The sequence below is a fragment of the Podarcis cretensis genome (genome assembly GCF_951804945.1).
Source record: "Podarcis cretensis genome assembly, chromosome: 7".
Taxonomy (NCBI): Eukaryota; Metazoa; Chordata; class Lepidosauria; order Squamata; family Lacertidae; genus Podarcis; species Podarcis cretensis.
This window is the reverse complement of record NC_137176.1, coordinates 86,848,746-86,865,379: the sequence shown is the minus strand read 5'-3', so window position 1 is coordinate 86,865,379 and position 16,634 is coordinate 86,848,746. Positions and strand designations below refer to the sequence as shown.

Sequence of the window (16,634 nt, the reverse complement as noted above, 5' to 3'; positions counted from 1 at the left end):
TGTCTTCAACAGTGAAGGCAGTACATAAGCCATTGTGGGTTGTAGCCATTGACAGCTTCATCAAAGAATCAAAGAAATGTAGAGTTGGAAGTGACCCGAGATGATCATCTGGCACATCCGCTTGCAATGGGGAAGGTAGTGGAACCATACCAATACTCCTGATTTCAACTCTGATATTTATTACCAAGGCCTCCTTGAACCTTGCTGGTCCAAGGGATTAAAAACCAGCAAACAACCATCGTACATGAGTTGGATACAGTGGTACCTTGGGTTACAGATGCTTCAGACTCCACTAACCCAGAAATAGTACCTCGGGTTAAGAACTTTGCTTCAGGATGAGAACAGAAATCATGTGGCAGCAGTGGGAGGCCCCATTAGCTAAAGTAGTACTTCAGGTTAAGAACAGTTTCAGGTTAAGAATGGACCTCTGGAATGAATTAAGTTCTAAACCCGAGGTATCACTGTACAGTAGTACCTCGGGTTACATATGCTTCAGGTTACAGATGCTTCAGGTTACAGACTCCACTAACCCAGAAATAGTACCTCGGGTTAAGAACTTTCTTAAGGATGAGAACAGAAATCACGCACCAGCGGCGCGGTGGCAGCGGGAGGCCCTATTAGCTAATGTGGTGTCTCAGGTTAAGAACAGTTTCAGGTTAAGAATGGACCTCCAGAACAAATTAAGTTCTGAACCCAAGGTACCACTGTATAAGCCTTGGTGATGTCCAGGTCAAGCGTTTCAGTGCCTTAAAAGAACTGATTGGTGACATTATTTGAGCTGTAGGCAGTGAAATAACAGAGCCAGGATTGCAATGTAGCTTTCATTGGCAACAGTGAAGCCCATATCACCCACTGCAAATCAAAAGAAACTATAGTCATCTTCCAAAGCGGAAGTTAGTGGAACCATGCTATCACTCCTGATTTCAACACTGACATTGATTGTCAAGTGATATCAAGGCGTACTTGAAGCATGCTGATGCATCTCTCACACCCCTGAGGCTTGGCCATGCTGTTTGGGGTCAATGGCAATTGGAGTCCAGCAACACCACATTTGCCACCTGTATTTTAATGAATGTTGGGAGTCGGAAGCAAATGCAGCCAATATTATATCACTTGTGCACACTTTCCTATGCATATGCTGTACAAGTCTTACTGTGATGAGAAAAGCAAGGTTGAAAATTGCAGCCCTACCAAGTCAAAGAATTATCAGCTGCCACTGGTCCAAGTCATGAAAACATATAAAGAAGGAATGGGGAATCTGTGGCCCTCCAGATCTTATTGGACTAGAACTCCCATCAGCCCTGGCCAGCATAGTCCATGAGGGTTTGTAGAAATGCCTCAGTAAATTCAAGGAAATATAAAATGTGTGGGGGACAGGAAGGAGAGTGTTTGAGATCTTGAGATGGTTTTTTTTTTTTAATTGCTTGACATTTTTGGTGGAAGGGCTGTGTCTCAGTAATTCCTGTAGACCAGCTCCCATGGACCTGGACCCCACAAATGTTGCCTCTCCCTTTATCAGCCCCCACACCAACTCTGGTCATCTGGCTAGACCCAAATATGTGTTCTAACCTGTACCAGATGAAAACCAGAGTGAACAGAATCAGTGCCTTTAGAGGTGTCATTTCCCTTCTTTACTGTCTCATTTGTTCCATTTGTTCTTTGATGATGCAGATTAACCTCTCCATTTTCTTTTGGAGTAATATATCTAATCCTGTGTTCATTTTTTTTTTTTACTTTAGATTAGATGCCTCTTTCTTTTCTGATGGGAATCTTCCTTGGATGCAAGTGGTCTTTCTGATGGACAAGAAATGTTCCTTCCAACAGAGAAAGAGAACCTTTGGATCCAAGCCATCATATTTTGACTTCTTCTTACCAATTTTTTAAGCTGCCTTGAGCCTCGAATGAACAATTCATTGAATCGATTTAAATAAATACTTAAAATAAGTAAGAGTTCAGGAAGAAAGGCAGTACCATAATCAATCATTTTAAAGCTGGAAACATTTCATTAATTAACGGCAAACATCCTACTACTACGGATACAATAAAATTGTGTATGTGGCTATGTGTTCTCAGAATAAGGGAGTTATTTGCAACCTTTCTGTAAGACTGCCCTTATGTTTTTCAGGAGGATAGATTTGTCAGTCATTTACTAGGGTACTAATTAGGAATTTGTTGGTATCACCCTTATTGGTCAAAGGTGTACCATTGCTTCAGCTACAACATACTCTTTGAGCTCAGTATGGTGGGTTTCAATTGCTTGATGAACTCCTTGGTTTTGCCACAACAGGTAGGGAGTGTGGTCAAGGAGAGAAAAGGAAATGGGGTTGTGGTTCACTGAGATGTTGAAGGGACACCGTGTCACCTACCAGACATCAACGACCAGCTCAAGTGGATGAAGAAGGAAATGACTTTTGGTTCCTAGAAGCTTCACCCATCTGACAGGAATAGAACAGGTAAGAAATGGAGCAAACTAGCGCTTCCCAGCTCACCTTTTGGTGAGTGGAAAAGGAAGGGCATGGACCAGTCAATCCTCTGATCCAGAAGCCAGAGTGAGGTTTCCTCAACAGGAAACAGAGGTGTTCATTCCATTGCCTCCCCTAGGGAAGGATATCCCCAGCGTTCAAGCAGGTCACTCCTAGCTTATTGCAAGACACTTGTGGTTAATTAATAAAAAGTTGGCTCTTTGGTCCATTGGTGTGTCTTATGCCAACTTTCTGGGGTATGGGAGATTTTATTCTTGTAGATCAAATATTACATATGTGCAGAACAGATGTCTGTCTGGCCCACAGGAAAATGTGGCATTTGAGGGTGTACCCTGGTGTGCCTGGCTCACCAATGCTATGAAACCCTAGAGACATCAAAAAGTGTCCAAAACCTGCAGACCGGGTGGTTTTGTGATCTTTCCTTGCAGTTCTAGTCTAATAATGTATAGCCACATAAATCAGGGGCAGGGAACTGTGTCCATCCAGATGTCGCTAGATTGCAGATCCCATCTGTCCCAGCCAACATGGGCAAGAGTCAAGGGTGATGGGACTTGGAGTCTAGCAACAGCTGGAGAACCACAGACTGGTAAGGAGGACAATGTGAGAGTTAAACTGTTGATTTGCCACAGGTTTTGGTTGTGCTGGCTCAGTAAGCAAGGAGGAGTCCACACTTCCATCTTCTTGTTCTTTCAGAAGCCATCACTACTTGTCCTCCAGGTTGGACAGAGCCAAGACGGCATAATTCTGCAATTGTTTGCGCTCATCCAGGTTATACTGCAGCTTCTCCAGCAGCTCAAAGTAGCGGAAGAGGGCATCACGGGGCCAAATGACCTGCTCGTCATTATCAGCCTCGTATAGCCCTGGCAGGTTCTTGTGGACATATGTTTCCCAATCCAGAGGCCCAGCCTCGACTTCTGGTATGCTGTATATTGTGGATGGCCCCATGCTCATTTTGTCCTGCCCCTGGGGTAAGCTGTACTTCTTTTCCAGCAGTTCCACCTTAAATTTGTCAGCTTTCTGCTGAGTCTCAATCTGCTTCATTTCTTCACTCAATTCATTCCGAATGGTCTGGAAATTGGTGACCATGGTGGCCACCATGAGGTTTCTGAAGATGAATGCCCCAATGAGGAGCCACAAGCAGATAAACAAGCCACTGATTGCTTTGTTTATCTCTGGGACCTTCCACGTGTCCTGCAGCAGAGCATACCAATGGTCCATGGTGAAGAGAATGAAGATGGTCACCAGTGAATTGGGCATGTCTTGAAAATACTTGTTGTACTCTAGGTCATCCAGGTTTGAGCGAGTGTAGCCATCAAAGAAGAAAATGCCTGATACGGCAAAAATATAGAAGAAGAAGGCGAGGAGCACCAGGATGAAGCTCATAGCTTTCATTGCTTTGAAGAGGGCCATAATGAGGATCCGGATTTGCCGGAGTCTAGGGAAGAGCTTTAAGCATCGCAGCACACGGCAAACCTGGAGGAAGTATGTGACGGCCTTGCTGTGTTTCTTTTCAACAAGGAGTATCAACTCAGGGATAAAGGATATGATGGTGACTGTGCAGTCAAAGACATTCCAGGAGTTCTTAAAATAATCCTGAAAGCTAACAGCCCAGTTCAGCCCAATTTCCACCAAAAAGATGAGGACAATGACCCAGATGATCACCTCCATTGCTATCTTCATTTTCACAAAGTGGTCCTCCAACTTATCCTTTATCTCTACTAAGATCATGAGGACCACCATGTTCAGGCAGATGAGGAAGATCATGAAGACTTTGAAGATTTGGCTGTTCAGGACTGAATAAGCCCACATGGCGACAGGGGGCCAGCGGCTGCAGCGCACGCGGATACGGTTACGGCAGCGTATTTCTCGCGTGATCATGACATTCCGTTTGGGCACAACATTGAAGCGCACCAGCTGGTGATGGTCTGTGAGCATTAGCTTCTTTAGCTTCCGGTGGTCCAGGAAATCTCGTATGCTATGGCGTGGAATAGCGCTGCCTAGCCCCCGTAGATAGTCAATCAGATAGAAAGTGTAGATCAGCTTGGAGCGGATGGCATCTGCTCGGGGATGCAGTTCAAAGGGTACTTCATTTGTCTCTTTAGAAGCATGTGATGAGGGTGGCTGGTCCTCCATGACTCCTGCTGGCTCCTCCTGGTACGGCCCAGAGGAGATTGGAAGGTTCTTCATACAGCATAATAGACACTCAGTGGTGACCTCACAGTTGAGAGTATTCTCCTGGAGCAGTCAGAGCATTCCACTAGCCTGATTCTATTGGTATTCCTAGGACTGCAATTCTTAGGATCAATGCATGCAAGTTATACAGTGGAATGCAGACATGAGCCAATATATAGTCTAATCACAGTGGTCTATGCATCTGTAACCTCAACGCTTGATTTGTTTGGGCCCTTTATTTGTTTTGAACCCTGATTCTTTTGCGGCATTGGCTACCCCTCCCAATTTGGTGTCATCTGAAAATTAAGAGTCCCCTCAATTCTTTCATCCATGTCATTAAGAAAGATGTTGAACAACAACGGGTCCAGGACAAAACTCTGCTGCAGCCTACTTGTCTCTTTTTTCCAGCATGATGAGGAACCATTAGTGAGCACTCTTTGGGTTTGAACTGTCAACCAGCCAGAAATCCACCTAACAGTTCCCTTGTCCACCCCACATTTTACAAGCTTCTCCATGCGAATATCATGGGAGAGTTTGCCAACAGCCTTCCTGAAACCAAGATACACAATGTCCACAGCAGGGAGGGAACAGCTGGCTGGGTCAGGAAGGTGATCAGTGCCTCTTTCTGAGAGGGAGTGGTCACTGCCTGTTTGAAGGAGGAAGTGATAAGACCACTCCTTAAGAAACCTTTGCTAGATTTATTTGGAGTGTGTGTGTGTGTGGGGGGGAAACAAGAATCAAACACCAAATACTCATAGACCAAAGGGAGAGGGGAAGCTTTGCCCTACCAGAGTTAGAACTTTATCACACAACTGCTGGGCTGGTATAGATAAAAGACTGGATTGCTTTAAGGGAAATGGATGTGCTAGACCTGGAAGGTTTTGACAATCAATACGGTTGGCACACGTATCTAATTTATGAAAAGGTGAGGGCACACAAGGGATTTTTGAATCACATTATAAGAAAATCCTTATATAAGATCTGGATAAAATATACAGTGGTACCTCGGGTTAAGAACTTAATTTGTTCTCGATGTCTGTTCCTAACCTGAAACTGTTCTTAACTGAAGCACCACTTTAGCTAATGGGGCCTCCCGCTGCTGCCGCGCCGCCACGCCGCAATTTCTGTTCTCATCCTGAAGCAAAGTTCTTAACCTGAGGTACTACTTCTGGGTTAGCAGAGTCTGTAACCTGAAGCGTCTGTAACCTGAAGCAGCTTTAACCCAAGGTACCACTGTAAAGGATTATTAGAACCAAAGATTCCCTTGTGGACCTCACCGACAGAAGCCCTGGCTGTCAAACAGAAAAAATATGCAAAGAGACTGGGCCACATACAGAGTGCTGATAGAAGAAATTAATGATAACTTCAAATTGAAAGCATTTGAAGAAATTAGAAGACACTTGACAGACTGGCTGCAAGATTTTCAGATAAATGAAAGATTGAGCTTAGACAGAAAGGAAGGTCTTGCAAAAGAAACATCTAGATTTGAAAAAAATAATTAATTCAATATAAAGGAAAATAAATTTAAAGAACATATAACCTCCTTTTAGAATGGGAGGTGAAAGAAGAACTGATGAAAGGGACAATGGTGAAATGGGCGCAAGACCTAGGGTATAACATCCAGTGGCGTAGCGTGGGTTATCAGCACCCGGGGCAAGGCAAGTAATTTGCGCCCCCTAACCCATGGATTTGCGCCCCCTAACCCGTGGATTTGCGCCCCCTAACCGTGGATTTCCCTAACCCCCAGATGTTGCGTCCGGTGCAGCCGGCCCCCCTGCACCCCCCACGCTACGCCACTGATAACATCTATATGGATCAATGGGAGAAACTATGGAGGGAGGGCATTAAATTTACGGCATGCTATAATCTCAGAGAAAATATTATGAAAATGCAGTACAGTTGGCACCACACTCCAGCAAAACTTGTGAAGATGTATAAAAATAGATCACCAACTTGCTGGAGGTGTAAGGATGGTATAGGGTCATATATACAGTACACATGTGGTAGGAATGCACAGCCATTAAGGAATTTTGGAATAACATCTACAATGAATTTTAAAAGTTATTTAATTTCTCATTTAAGAAAAAAACTGAAACCTTCCTCCTAGGTATAATGTCATCAGAAATCAAAAAAGATGTTACGACTACTTTTTTATGTACACGACAGTAGCAGCCAGGATCTTAATTGCAAGAAACTGGAAAAGTGATAAAACACCTGTGATAAATGAGTGGCAGGTCCAAATGATAGAATATCTGCAGTTGGCTATGATGACAGGGAGAGTCAGAGGATATCCAAAACAGAAAGTACAGAAAGAATGGAAAATCTTTAAAGAATACCTAGAAAACTATTGTAATAATAAACATCTCCTGGCAGAACCAGAATGATTCTTGTAAAATAAGAAACATAATGTTTTTGTTATCTGATAAAAACAAAGAAAGCAATACAGTAATTTGGAACTGTGTGTGAAAGAACAATAGAAACAATAATACAATGAGTCTAATTGGAAGTTAAATGTATTTATTTTCTCTTTTTATTTTTATTTTTTAATTTCTTCCTTTTTCTTCTTCCTTTTTAAATTTTCTTCTCTTCTCACTTTTCCCTTTTAGTCTCTTTTCTTTCTGATCTGCTAAGAGACAAAGTTAAAAATGAAAAGTTGACTAATTCGAAGCAATGTTTTGTAGTTTGTTAACTATTGTTAAAGATGGTCAACTGCAGCAAACAGTGAATTGATGTATTAGTTATTGTTGATTTATTGTTATTGTCAAATCTTAAATAAAATTTAATTAAAAAGAAAATAGAAACTTTCCCTGGATTCAGAAAACCTAACTAACTGCTGGCCAGTTGCTAATCTACCTTTCCCGAGCAAGGTTCTGGAGCAAGTGGTCGCAGACGAGATCCAGGTGCTTTTGGAAGAAACTGATTTTCTGGATCCATTTCAATTGGGGTTCAGGCCTCGTTTGGGTTCCAGTCATACTTAGATGGTCATTCCCAGAGAGTGCTGCTTGGGGAATGCTTTTCAGCCACATAGAACCTTCAATGTGGGATTCCTCAGGGCTCAATCGTATCCTCTACATTGTTTAACATCCACATGAAACTGCTGTGTGGGGTTATCTGGAGGTTTGGAGTACGTTGTCAGCAGTATACTGACGACACTCAGCTCTATTTCTCTGTTACATCTGCAGGTGAGGCAGTGGAAATGCTGGACCCGTGTCTAGCCTTGGTAATGGAATGGATGAGAGCCAACAAACTGAAACTCAATCCAGATAAGACTGAGGCACTGTTAGTGGGTAGTTCCCTAGACTGGATGGGTGGGAAATCCCCTGCTCTTGGTGGGGTTACACTTCCTCTGAAGGAGCAGATACATAGCTTGGGGGTACTCCTGAATCCTTTGCTGTCGATCGAGGCTCAGATGGCCTCAGTGGCCTGGAGTGCCTTCCATCAGCTTTGGCTGGTGGCCCAGCTATGCCCCTATCTGGACAGAGATAGCCTAACTACTGTTGTCTATGCTCTGGTAATCTCAAGGTTAGATTAGTGCAATGCATTATACATAAGGCTGCCTCTGAAGATGGTTCAGAAACTTCCGGTAGTGCAGAATTCAGCATCCGGGTTGCTCACTGAAGCAAGATGGTTTGAACATATTACATATCCTGGTCAAACTGCACTGGCTACTAATTAGTTTCCAGGCCCAATTCAAAGTGCTGGTTTTGACCTATAAAGCCTTAAATGGCTCAGGACCACAATACCTCAAGGACCGCCTCTCTCCTTTTGAACAGCCCCAGACCCTGAGATCATCTTCTGAAGCCCTTCTTTGTGTGCTTCCTCCTCAAGAGGTCTGGAGAGTGGCAACATGAGAGCAGGGCCTTCTCTGGAGTCTATGGGATGCTCTCTCTTCATTATGCACCTTTAGGTGCCAGGCAAAAACATTCCTTTTTAACCATGCCTTTGGTTGATTTGATTGACTATGCCCTTTTAAAATGTGGGGTTTTTTTGGGGGGGGGGGTTATTGGGTTGTTGCTTTTATTTTGATAATTTATTTTGTGGTTTTAGATTTTGATTTTATTCCGTGAACCCCCCTGAGACCTTTGGGTATATAAATTCCCAGGGCAGTATATAAATTCATATACTACTACTACTAATAATAATAATAATAATAATAATCCCCCTTGTATGCCAAGCTTCTAACTCTATTAAAAAAAAAAGACATGTGATTGGTCTGGCATGACTTGTTTTTGAGAAAACCATGATGGGTTTTAGTAATCACAGCATCCTTTTCTAATTATCCTTTATTATCCATGAATCTGTCTTCTCAGAATTCCCATCCTTCCTTCCATGATGTTTCTATTCAAATCCTTTGTCTACTGCCTTGAATGTAATACTTACTTCCATAACATACAGGCATATTCTGCATTACATTCCTTTATCATTGTCATTCTTTTGCTTATATTCCCAGTCCTATCTGCTATTTCAGTTGACTATAATATTGTCTCAGATGATCCACAAACATCCTCTCGATGTGACATTCAATCGCTAGTCTACACTGGTCCACACAGTGTCTTCTAACACTGAGTGACCTGGGGCAACATCCTGCCAGTCCTCATCTGCCTCCTCATGATGGGGGGGGGGAGGAATGAGCCCCCCCCCAGTGGCTATGTGGGGGCTGTAAAGATCTCAGCCCCATGGAGTTGGTGCGCCTGATCAGATGGCAACTCTAAAGGGGCTTGCTGTAACCACTAACCATCTGATAAGCAGTTATAGCAAACTGCTTTGAAGTCTTTTTGCAGGCATGGTTTAGAGTCAAGCCACACCTGCAAGCAGCTGAAGAGGAAACAGGCTCATTTGCAGGTGAAACTAGAACTTGATAGGGAACACCCTGGTGCAGCCAATACCACTGGGACTTGCTTTCAAAGAATCAGGAGCTCTCCTTAAGCTCTGTGTTGTTCCTTTGGAGCCACGCCCTTAGCTACCCCACACCTCAACATCACATATAACATCAGGGACTCAGCTAGACTGGTAAAGAAAAAATATTTTATATGTGTTGTATATGCCAACAAAGGTCTGTATAGTTAAAGCTACATTTTTCCCAGTTGTGATGTATGGAAGTGAGAGCTGGACCATAAAGAAGGCTGATCGCCGAAGAATTGATGCTTTTGAATTATGGTGCTGGTGGAGACTCTTGAGAGTACCATGGACTGCAAGAAGATCAAACCTCTCCATTCTTAAGGAAATCAGCCCTGAGTCCTCACTGCAAGGACAGATCATGAAGCTGAGGCTCCAATACTTTGGCCACCTCATGAGAAGAGAAGACTCCCTGGAAAAGATCCTGATGTTGGGAAAGATTGAGGGCGCAAGGAGAAGGGGGCGACAGAGGATGAGATGGCTGGGCAGTGGGGGGGCCACTAGGGGTGCATTGGAAGATGGCCGACAATAACATCTCTCCGACCCACACGAGGTAATTAAGAGGCTGTGATGGGAGTAAGCAGCCTTCTGACTCCCCCAAACGAGTGGGGGGGACTGCCCTTGCCTGCTGTGCCCTATACCACCCCCAAATTTGAGGGGGTGGGGGCACTAGGCAGAAAGCCTTTGCGTGGACTTCGGATCTCCTGGACGCTGTCTCTGATTCGCGCCTCTAGCTGCAGCAACTTCAAAAGAAACAATTAGAAGGAAGCTAATGCACATATTTCAAGGAAGAATGGGGAGTAAAGACTGCTAATTGAAGAGATCTCTGAGAAAGAAGACGGGTTGGATAAACAGGAATATATCATGAGAAGACACACCAAGGCTCGGTATGTCGGCAACGGGACTGGATGGGGGGGGGACTTTCCTTTCTTTTCTTTATGTGATTAACTAAGAATTCCCCCCCCACACACACACAAGTCAGAAATGCTGCTTAAATGACCTAAGCTGATGATTTAAGACTGTGTGGAGATAATTTTCTAACCAAAAGCATGTTTTAAGGAGATTGTGGAAAGTATAAGAGCTTTGGGATGACGCAGTAAAAAATAGCGTCGCCATTTTGGCAAGTTCTGTCGAAAGACTTATGTCTGGGAGGAGGAACAGATCTGTTTTTATTGTGGGCGAGCCTCCTCAGAGGGACCAAAGAAGGCGACAGGTTTGCGAAGATTAATGATGGAAAAACTGCTTTTATTTATGGAAGTGATGATGCATGGAAACCATCTCGATGTGGTGATTGGACGAACGGAAAAATTCACACACGATTATAACTGGTGTTTACCTGCTTAAGGAAATTATCAGAAGAGATCACAAAGAAAAAAGAAAAATATATGAATAAGATGAGATGTGGGAACAGCAAGATAGGACTGGATAGAATTATGAACATTATTTGGACAGATTTGTGGATATTAACACAGCAGCAAGAAGATGATTGGAATCCCCTTCGGATCTTGAAATATGGGTCTCCCAACAAAATATTTAAAATTCAGCTTTGTAATTTGGAATTTATGTGATTTGATTTGATTTAAAAAAGAGATGGTTGGGCAGTGTTCTGGAAGCTACCAGCATGAGTTTGATCAAACTGTGGGAGGCAGTGGAAGACAGGAGTGCCTGGCGTGCTCTGGTCCATGGGGTCACGAAGAGTCCGATATGACTAAATGACTAAACAACAACAACAACAACAACATATGCGATATAACACTGTGACACAGGTGGCGTGGTAGAGTCCCATCTTTTGCCTGTATGAGTTTGCAATGCATTTAGCTGGATCGCTTCTTTGACATGTCTATATCCAGCCCAGGTGTGAGGTGGGTAGGCATGGTGGGGGGGGGGGACAACCTTGTGGGCCAAATGGGAACCTGTGCCAAGTCTACTTACACCAGAGGTTCGCCATCCCTGTCCTGAGCCGATAAGTCTGTTCTGATGGTGAAGGCAAACATTGCATTGCATTGCATTGCATTGCATTGGCCGAACTGTCTCTGTTCATGCAGGGCTGGAAGAGTGTCCATCTACTTGGACCAGTTTTTGGCTCACAAGCCACCAGGAACAATTCAATTTGCTTAATGTGGACCACCCTCATTGCAAAAAGAACTCATTAGCTCACCCAGCTGTCTGACAGTGGCAGACAACAAAACCTGAGGCTTGGCAAAGGGAGATTGGATCTGGCAGTTTCTGTGTGGAAGCTGCAGAAATCAAATTCCTAAAGAATCCTGACGCAAGGCTAAAGAAAGTGAGTATATGCTGCTGCCTTATGGAAAATGCCTGTTGCTTGCTTCCACATCATTGTACAGTCGGCTACATTCCAGCCAGGCAACAACGAGATGTTTCCATGCACACACAATAGCCTGTTTTATTTGCTGTGCTGTTTCAATGAGATTTTTGAATTGTCTGTTTTAATTAAGGAAGCTTATGTCTTAACGCTCACAAGGCTGATTTTTATACTATGCACACCACATAGAAGCTGATTTCGGCATTAAGCAGAATATACTGTTGCAAAAGGGACGTGGGTGGCGCTGTGGGTTAAACCACAGAGCCTAGGACTTGCCGATCAGAAGGTCGGCGGTTTGAATCCTCACGATGGGGTGAGCTCCTGTTGCTCGGACCTGCTCCTGCCATCCTAGCAGTTCGAAAGCACATCAAAGTGCAAGTAGATAAATAGGTACCACTCCGGCGGGAAGGTAAACGGCATTTCTGTGTGCTGCTCTGGTTCGCCAGAAGCGGCTTAGTCATGCTGGCCACATGACCCAGAAGCTGTATGCCGGCTCCTTTGGCCAATAAAGCAAGATGAGCACTGCAACCCCAGAGTCGGCCACAACTGGACCTAATGGTCAGGAGTCCCTTTACCTTTACCTTACTGTTGCAAAAGTTGGGTGCCACCCTCACTCTTTGCTGGGAGGTGGCAGGAGTTCATGGGGTTCCAGGGTCTGTCTTCCTCTGGAGAATTGAGACACAGCGGAGACTGTCATAACTTTGAGAAATATGGTTTATTCACCTATTTATACCTTCAGTCTGTATGAAGGAAGTCCATATCTTACAGCATGGGTAGGCAAACTAAGGCCTAGGGGCCAGATCCGGCCCAATCGTCTTCTAAATCCTGACTGCAGACGGTCTGGGAATCAGCATGTTTTTACATGAGTAGAATGTGTCCTTTTATTTAAAATGCATTTCTGGGTTATTTGTGGGGCATAGGAATTCATTCATCCCCCCCCAATATAGTCCGGCCCCCCCACGAGGTCTGAGGGACAGTGGACCAGCCCCCTGCTGAAAAAATTTGCTGACCCCTGTCTTACAGCATGGGCATTTCAAGAAGGGCATGACCCCCACAGCAGTTCAGCCATGGAGACCAAGGCATTTCCCCCAGCCTGCCTGCAGCCAGCCTACCCAAGATGAATTCCAGTCTTTTCTCTTCCAGCTTCTTCCTCCCAGAAGCTCCAGCTAAAACTCTCTTTTCCGGTCACCTCACACCCAGTTGGTAAACTTCCAAACCCCAGTCTCTGTTTACACTTCAGGGCAAGGTGGCGGGGGGTGGGTGGGGAGGACAGTTCGCTAGCATTGCCAATGGCTCTCAGTGTCACTGTATTGCTTCTTAATGGCCCTAGCTTGGCCAGGTTGTTTTGCAGAGGCTAGCCCAGGAATTCCTCTGCAGTTTGTATTTCCCCCTTCACACCCTATATAATCAAAACCCAGGACTTTTTTTCAGCCAGAACTTGCGGGAACTGAGTTCCAGCACCTCTCAGATGGGTGCCATTGCTATTGTAGGAGAACAAGCAAGGTTTTTCATGTTGAGTTCTCGCACCTCTTTTTCTAGAAAAATAGAACTGCCAAAATCCTACTATTTATTAATTTCTAGGGTTTGTGGGGGAGTCCCCCTCCCACATCTATAACAAGTTGATGATGATGATGATGATGAATTGAACTAATGAGTCCTCTTAGGGGAAGATCTGCACAAAGACCTCTGCTTGAGAGGGGATTTCTTCCCCTCTCCTCCCTGTGAAGCCCCCCAGAATTGGCTTGGGGGCTGGGAGAACCCCTGGAAAAAACACATGGGGCAGAGAGGAGAGGAGAGGAGAGAATTCCAGCCAGCAATGCTGACCTTCATGGAACGATTGCCTTAACACAATGTTGAATGAGGTTCCCCACCCCAGCTGTAAGTCTTTGGTGTGCTCCCTTACAGGGAATTCTAGCCCAGCTAGTATTGTCTTGGTTGCACACTGCATGCAATGATGCAACATGCAGCAATACGTTACATCATCTGCATGGTGCAACTGAGGGGTCACCTTGCCCTGCCACCATACAAAGACTGAGTAAACTGCTAAACTTAGCTTTAGCTCAGAGGTGGGTTTCTTGCCTTGCATGGAGATGACCATAGGTTCAAATGCCAGGCAGGCTGTGAAAGGTTCTTCTCTGAAACCCGGGAAAACCACGGTCAATAATACTGAGCTAGATTGTCCAACCCCTTCATGGATCACTGCCTTGCCGTGGCGAAGGGGCTTGAAGAACTCAGAGAAGCTATGAACTATGCCGAGCAGGGCACCCAAGATGAACAGGTCATAGTGGAGAGTTTTGACCAAACATGATCCACCTGGAGGAGGAACCGGCAAGCCACTCCAGTATCCCTGCCAAGAAAACTCCATGGACAAAGACAACAGGCATATAAAAGTTATGACGCTGGAAGATGAGCCCCTCAGGTCGGAAGGCGTCCAACATGCTACTGGGGAAGAGCGGAGGGCAAGTACAAGTAGATCCAGAGCTGATGAAGCAGCTGGGCCAAAGCCGAAAGGACGCTCAGTTGCGGATATGCCTGGAAGCGAAAGGAAAGTCCAATGCTGTAAAGAAAAATATTGCATAGGAACCTGGAATGTAAGAACCATGAACATGGGTAAGTTGGAGGTGGTCAAAAATGAGATGGCAAGAATAAATATTGACATCCTGGGCATCAGTGAACTAAAATGGACGGGAATGGGTGAATTCAGTTCGGATGACCATCATATCTACTACTGTGGGCAAGAAACCCGTAAAAGAAATGGAGTGGCCCTCATAGTCAACAAAAGAGTGGCAAAAGCTGTACTGGGATGCAATCTCAAAAATGATAGAATGATCTCGATACGAATCCAAGGCAGACCTTTTAACATCACAGTAATCCAAGTTTATGCACCAACTACTGGTGCTGAAGAAACTGAAATTGACCAATTCTATGAAGACTTACAACACCTTATAGAAGTGACACCAAAGAAGGATGTTCTTCTCATTATAGGGGATTGGAATGCTAAAGTAGGGAGTCAAGAGATAAAAGGAACAACTGGCAAGTTTGGCCTTGGAGATCAAAAGGAAGCAGGGCAAAGGCTAATAGAGTTCTGTCAAGAGAACAAGCTGGTCATCACAAACACGCTTTTCCAACAACACAAGAGACGACTCTACACATGGACATCACCAGATGGGCAGCATCGAAATCAGATTGATTATATTCTCTGCAGCCAAAGATGGAGAAGCTCTATACAGTCAGCAAAAACAAGACCTGGAGCTGACTGTGGCTCAGATCATCAGCTTCTTATAGCAAAATTCAAGCTTAAACTGAAGAAAGTAGGAAAAACCACTGGGCCGGTAAGATACAATCTAAGTCAAATCCCTTATGAATACACAGTGGAAGTGAGGAACAGGTTTAAGGATTTAGATTTGGTGGACAGAGTGCCTGAAGAACTATGGATGGAGGCTCGTAACATTATACAGGAGGCAGCAACGAAAACCATCCCAATGAAAAGGAAATGCAAGAAAGCAAAGTGGCTGTCCAATGAGGCCTTACAAATAGCGGGGGAGAGAAGGCAAGCAAAATGCAAGGGAGATCGTGAAACATACAGGAAATTGAATGCAGATTTCCAAAGAATAGCAAGGAGAGACAAGAAGACCTTCTTAAACAAGCAATGCAAAGAAATAGAGGAAAGCAATAGAATGGGAAGAACCAGAGATCTGTTCAAGAAAATTGGAGATATGAAAGGAACATTTCGTACAAAGATTTCCATAATAAAGGACAAAAGTGGAAAGGACCTAACAGAAGCAGAAGACATCAAGAAGAGGTGGCAAGAATACACAGAGGAATTATACCAGAAAGAAACGGATGTCTCATATACCCCAGGTAGTGTGGTTGCTGACCTTGAGCCAGACATCCTGGAGAGTGAAGTCAAATGGGCCTTAGAAAGCACTGCAAATAACAAGGCCAGTGGAAGTGATGGTATTCCAGCTGAACTATTTAAAATTTTAAAAGATGATGCTGTTAAGGTGCTACACTCAATATGCCAGCAAGTTTGGAAAACTCAGCAGTGGCCAGAAGATTGGAGAAGATCAGTCTACATCCCAATCCCAAAGAAGGGCAGTGCCAAAGAATGCTCCAACTATCGCACAATTGCACTAATTTCTCACGCTAGCAAGGTTATGCTTAAAATTCTACAAGGAAGGCTCAAGCAGTATGTGGACCGAGAACTCCCAGAAGTGCAAGCTGGATTTAGAAGAGGCAGAGGAACCAGAGACCAAATTGCAAACATGCGCTGGATTATGGAGAAAGCTAGAGAGTTCCAGAAAGACATTTACTTCTGCTTCATTGACTATGCAAAAGCCTTTGACTATGTCGACCATGGCAAACTATGGCAAGTTCTTAAAGAAATGGGAGTGCCTGATCACCTCATCTGTCTCCTGAGAAATCTCTATGTGGGACAAGAAGCTACAGTTAGAACTGGATATGGAACAACTGACTGGTTCAAAATTGGGAAAGGAGTACGACAAGGCTGCATTTTGTCTCCCTGCTTATTTAACTTATATGCAGAATTCATCATGCGAAAGGCTGGGCTGGATGAATCCCTAGCCGGAATTAAGATTGCCGGAAGAAATATCAACAACCTCAGATATGCAGATGACACAACCTTGATGGCAGAAAGTGAGGAGGAATTAAAGAACCTTTTATTGAGGGTGAAAGAGGAGAGTGCAAACTATGGTCTGAAGCTCAACATCAAAAAACGAAGATCATGGGTACTGGTCCCA

At 44.3% G+C, this 16,634-nt stretch overlaps 1 long non-coding RNA gene and 1 pseudogene across 2 annotated transcripts in view; both read right to left on the bottom strand.

Annotated features, from left to right (window-relative positions):
* The window catches only part of LOC307220607, a 511,018-nt gene that overhangs the window by 395,278 nt on the left and 99,106 nt on the right, over positions 1-16,634 (bottom strand). The gene's annotated exons all lie outside the window — the stretch shown is intronic.
* LOC307220227 (cation channel sperm-associated protein 2 pseudogene) lies at positions 2,043-4,704 on the bottom strand (annotated as a pseudogene). The gene has a single exon. The product of its transcript is annotated as a cation channel sperm-associated protein 2 pseudogene (transcript).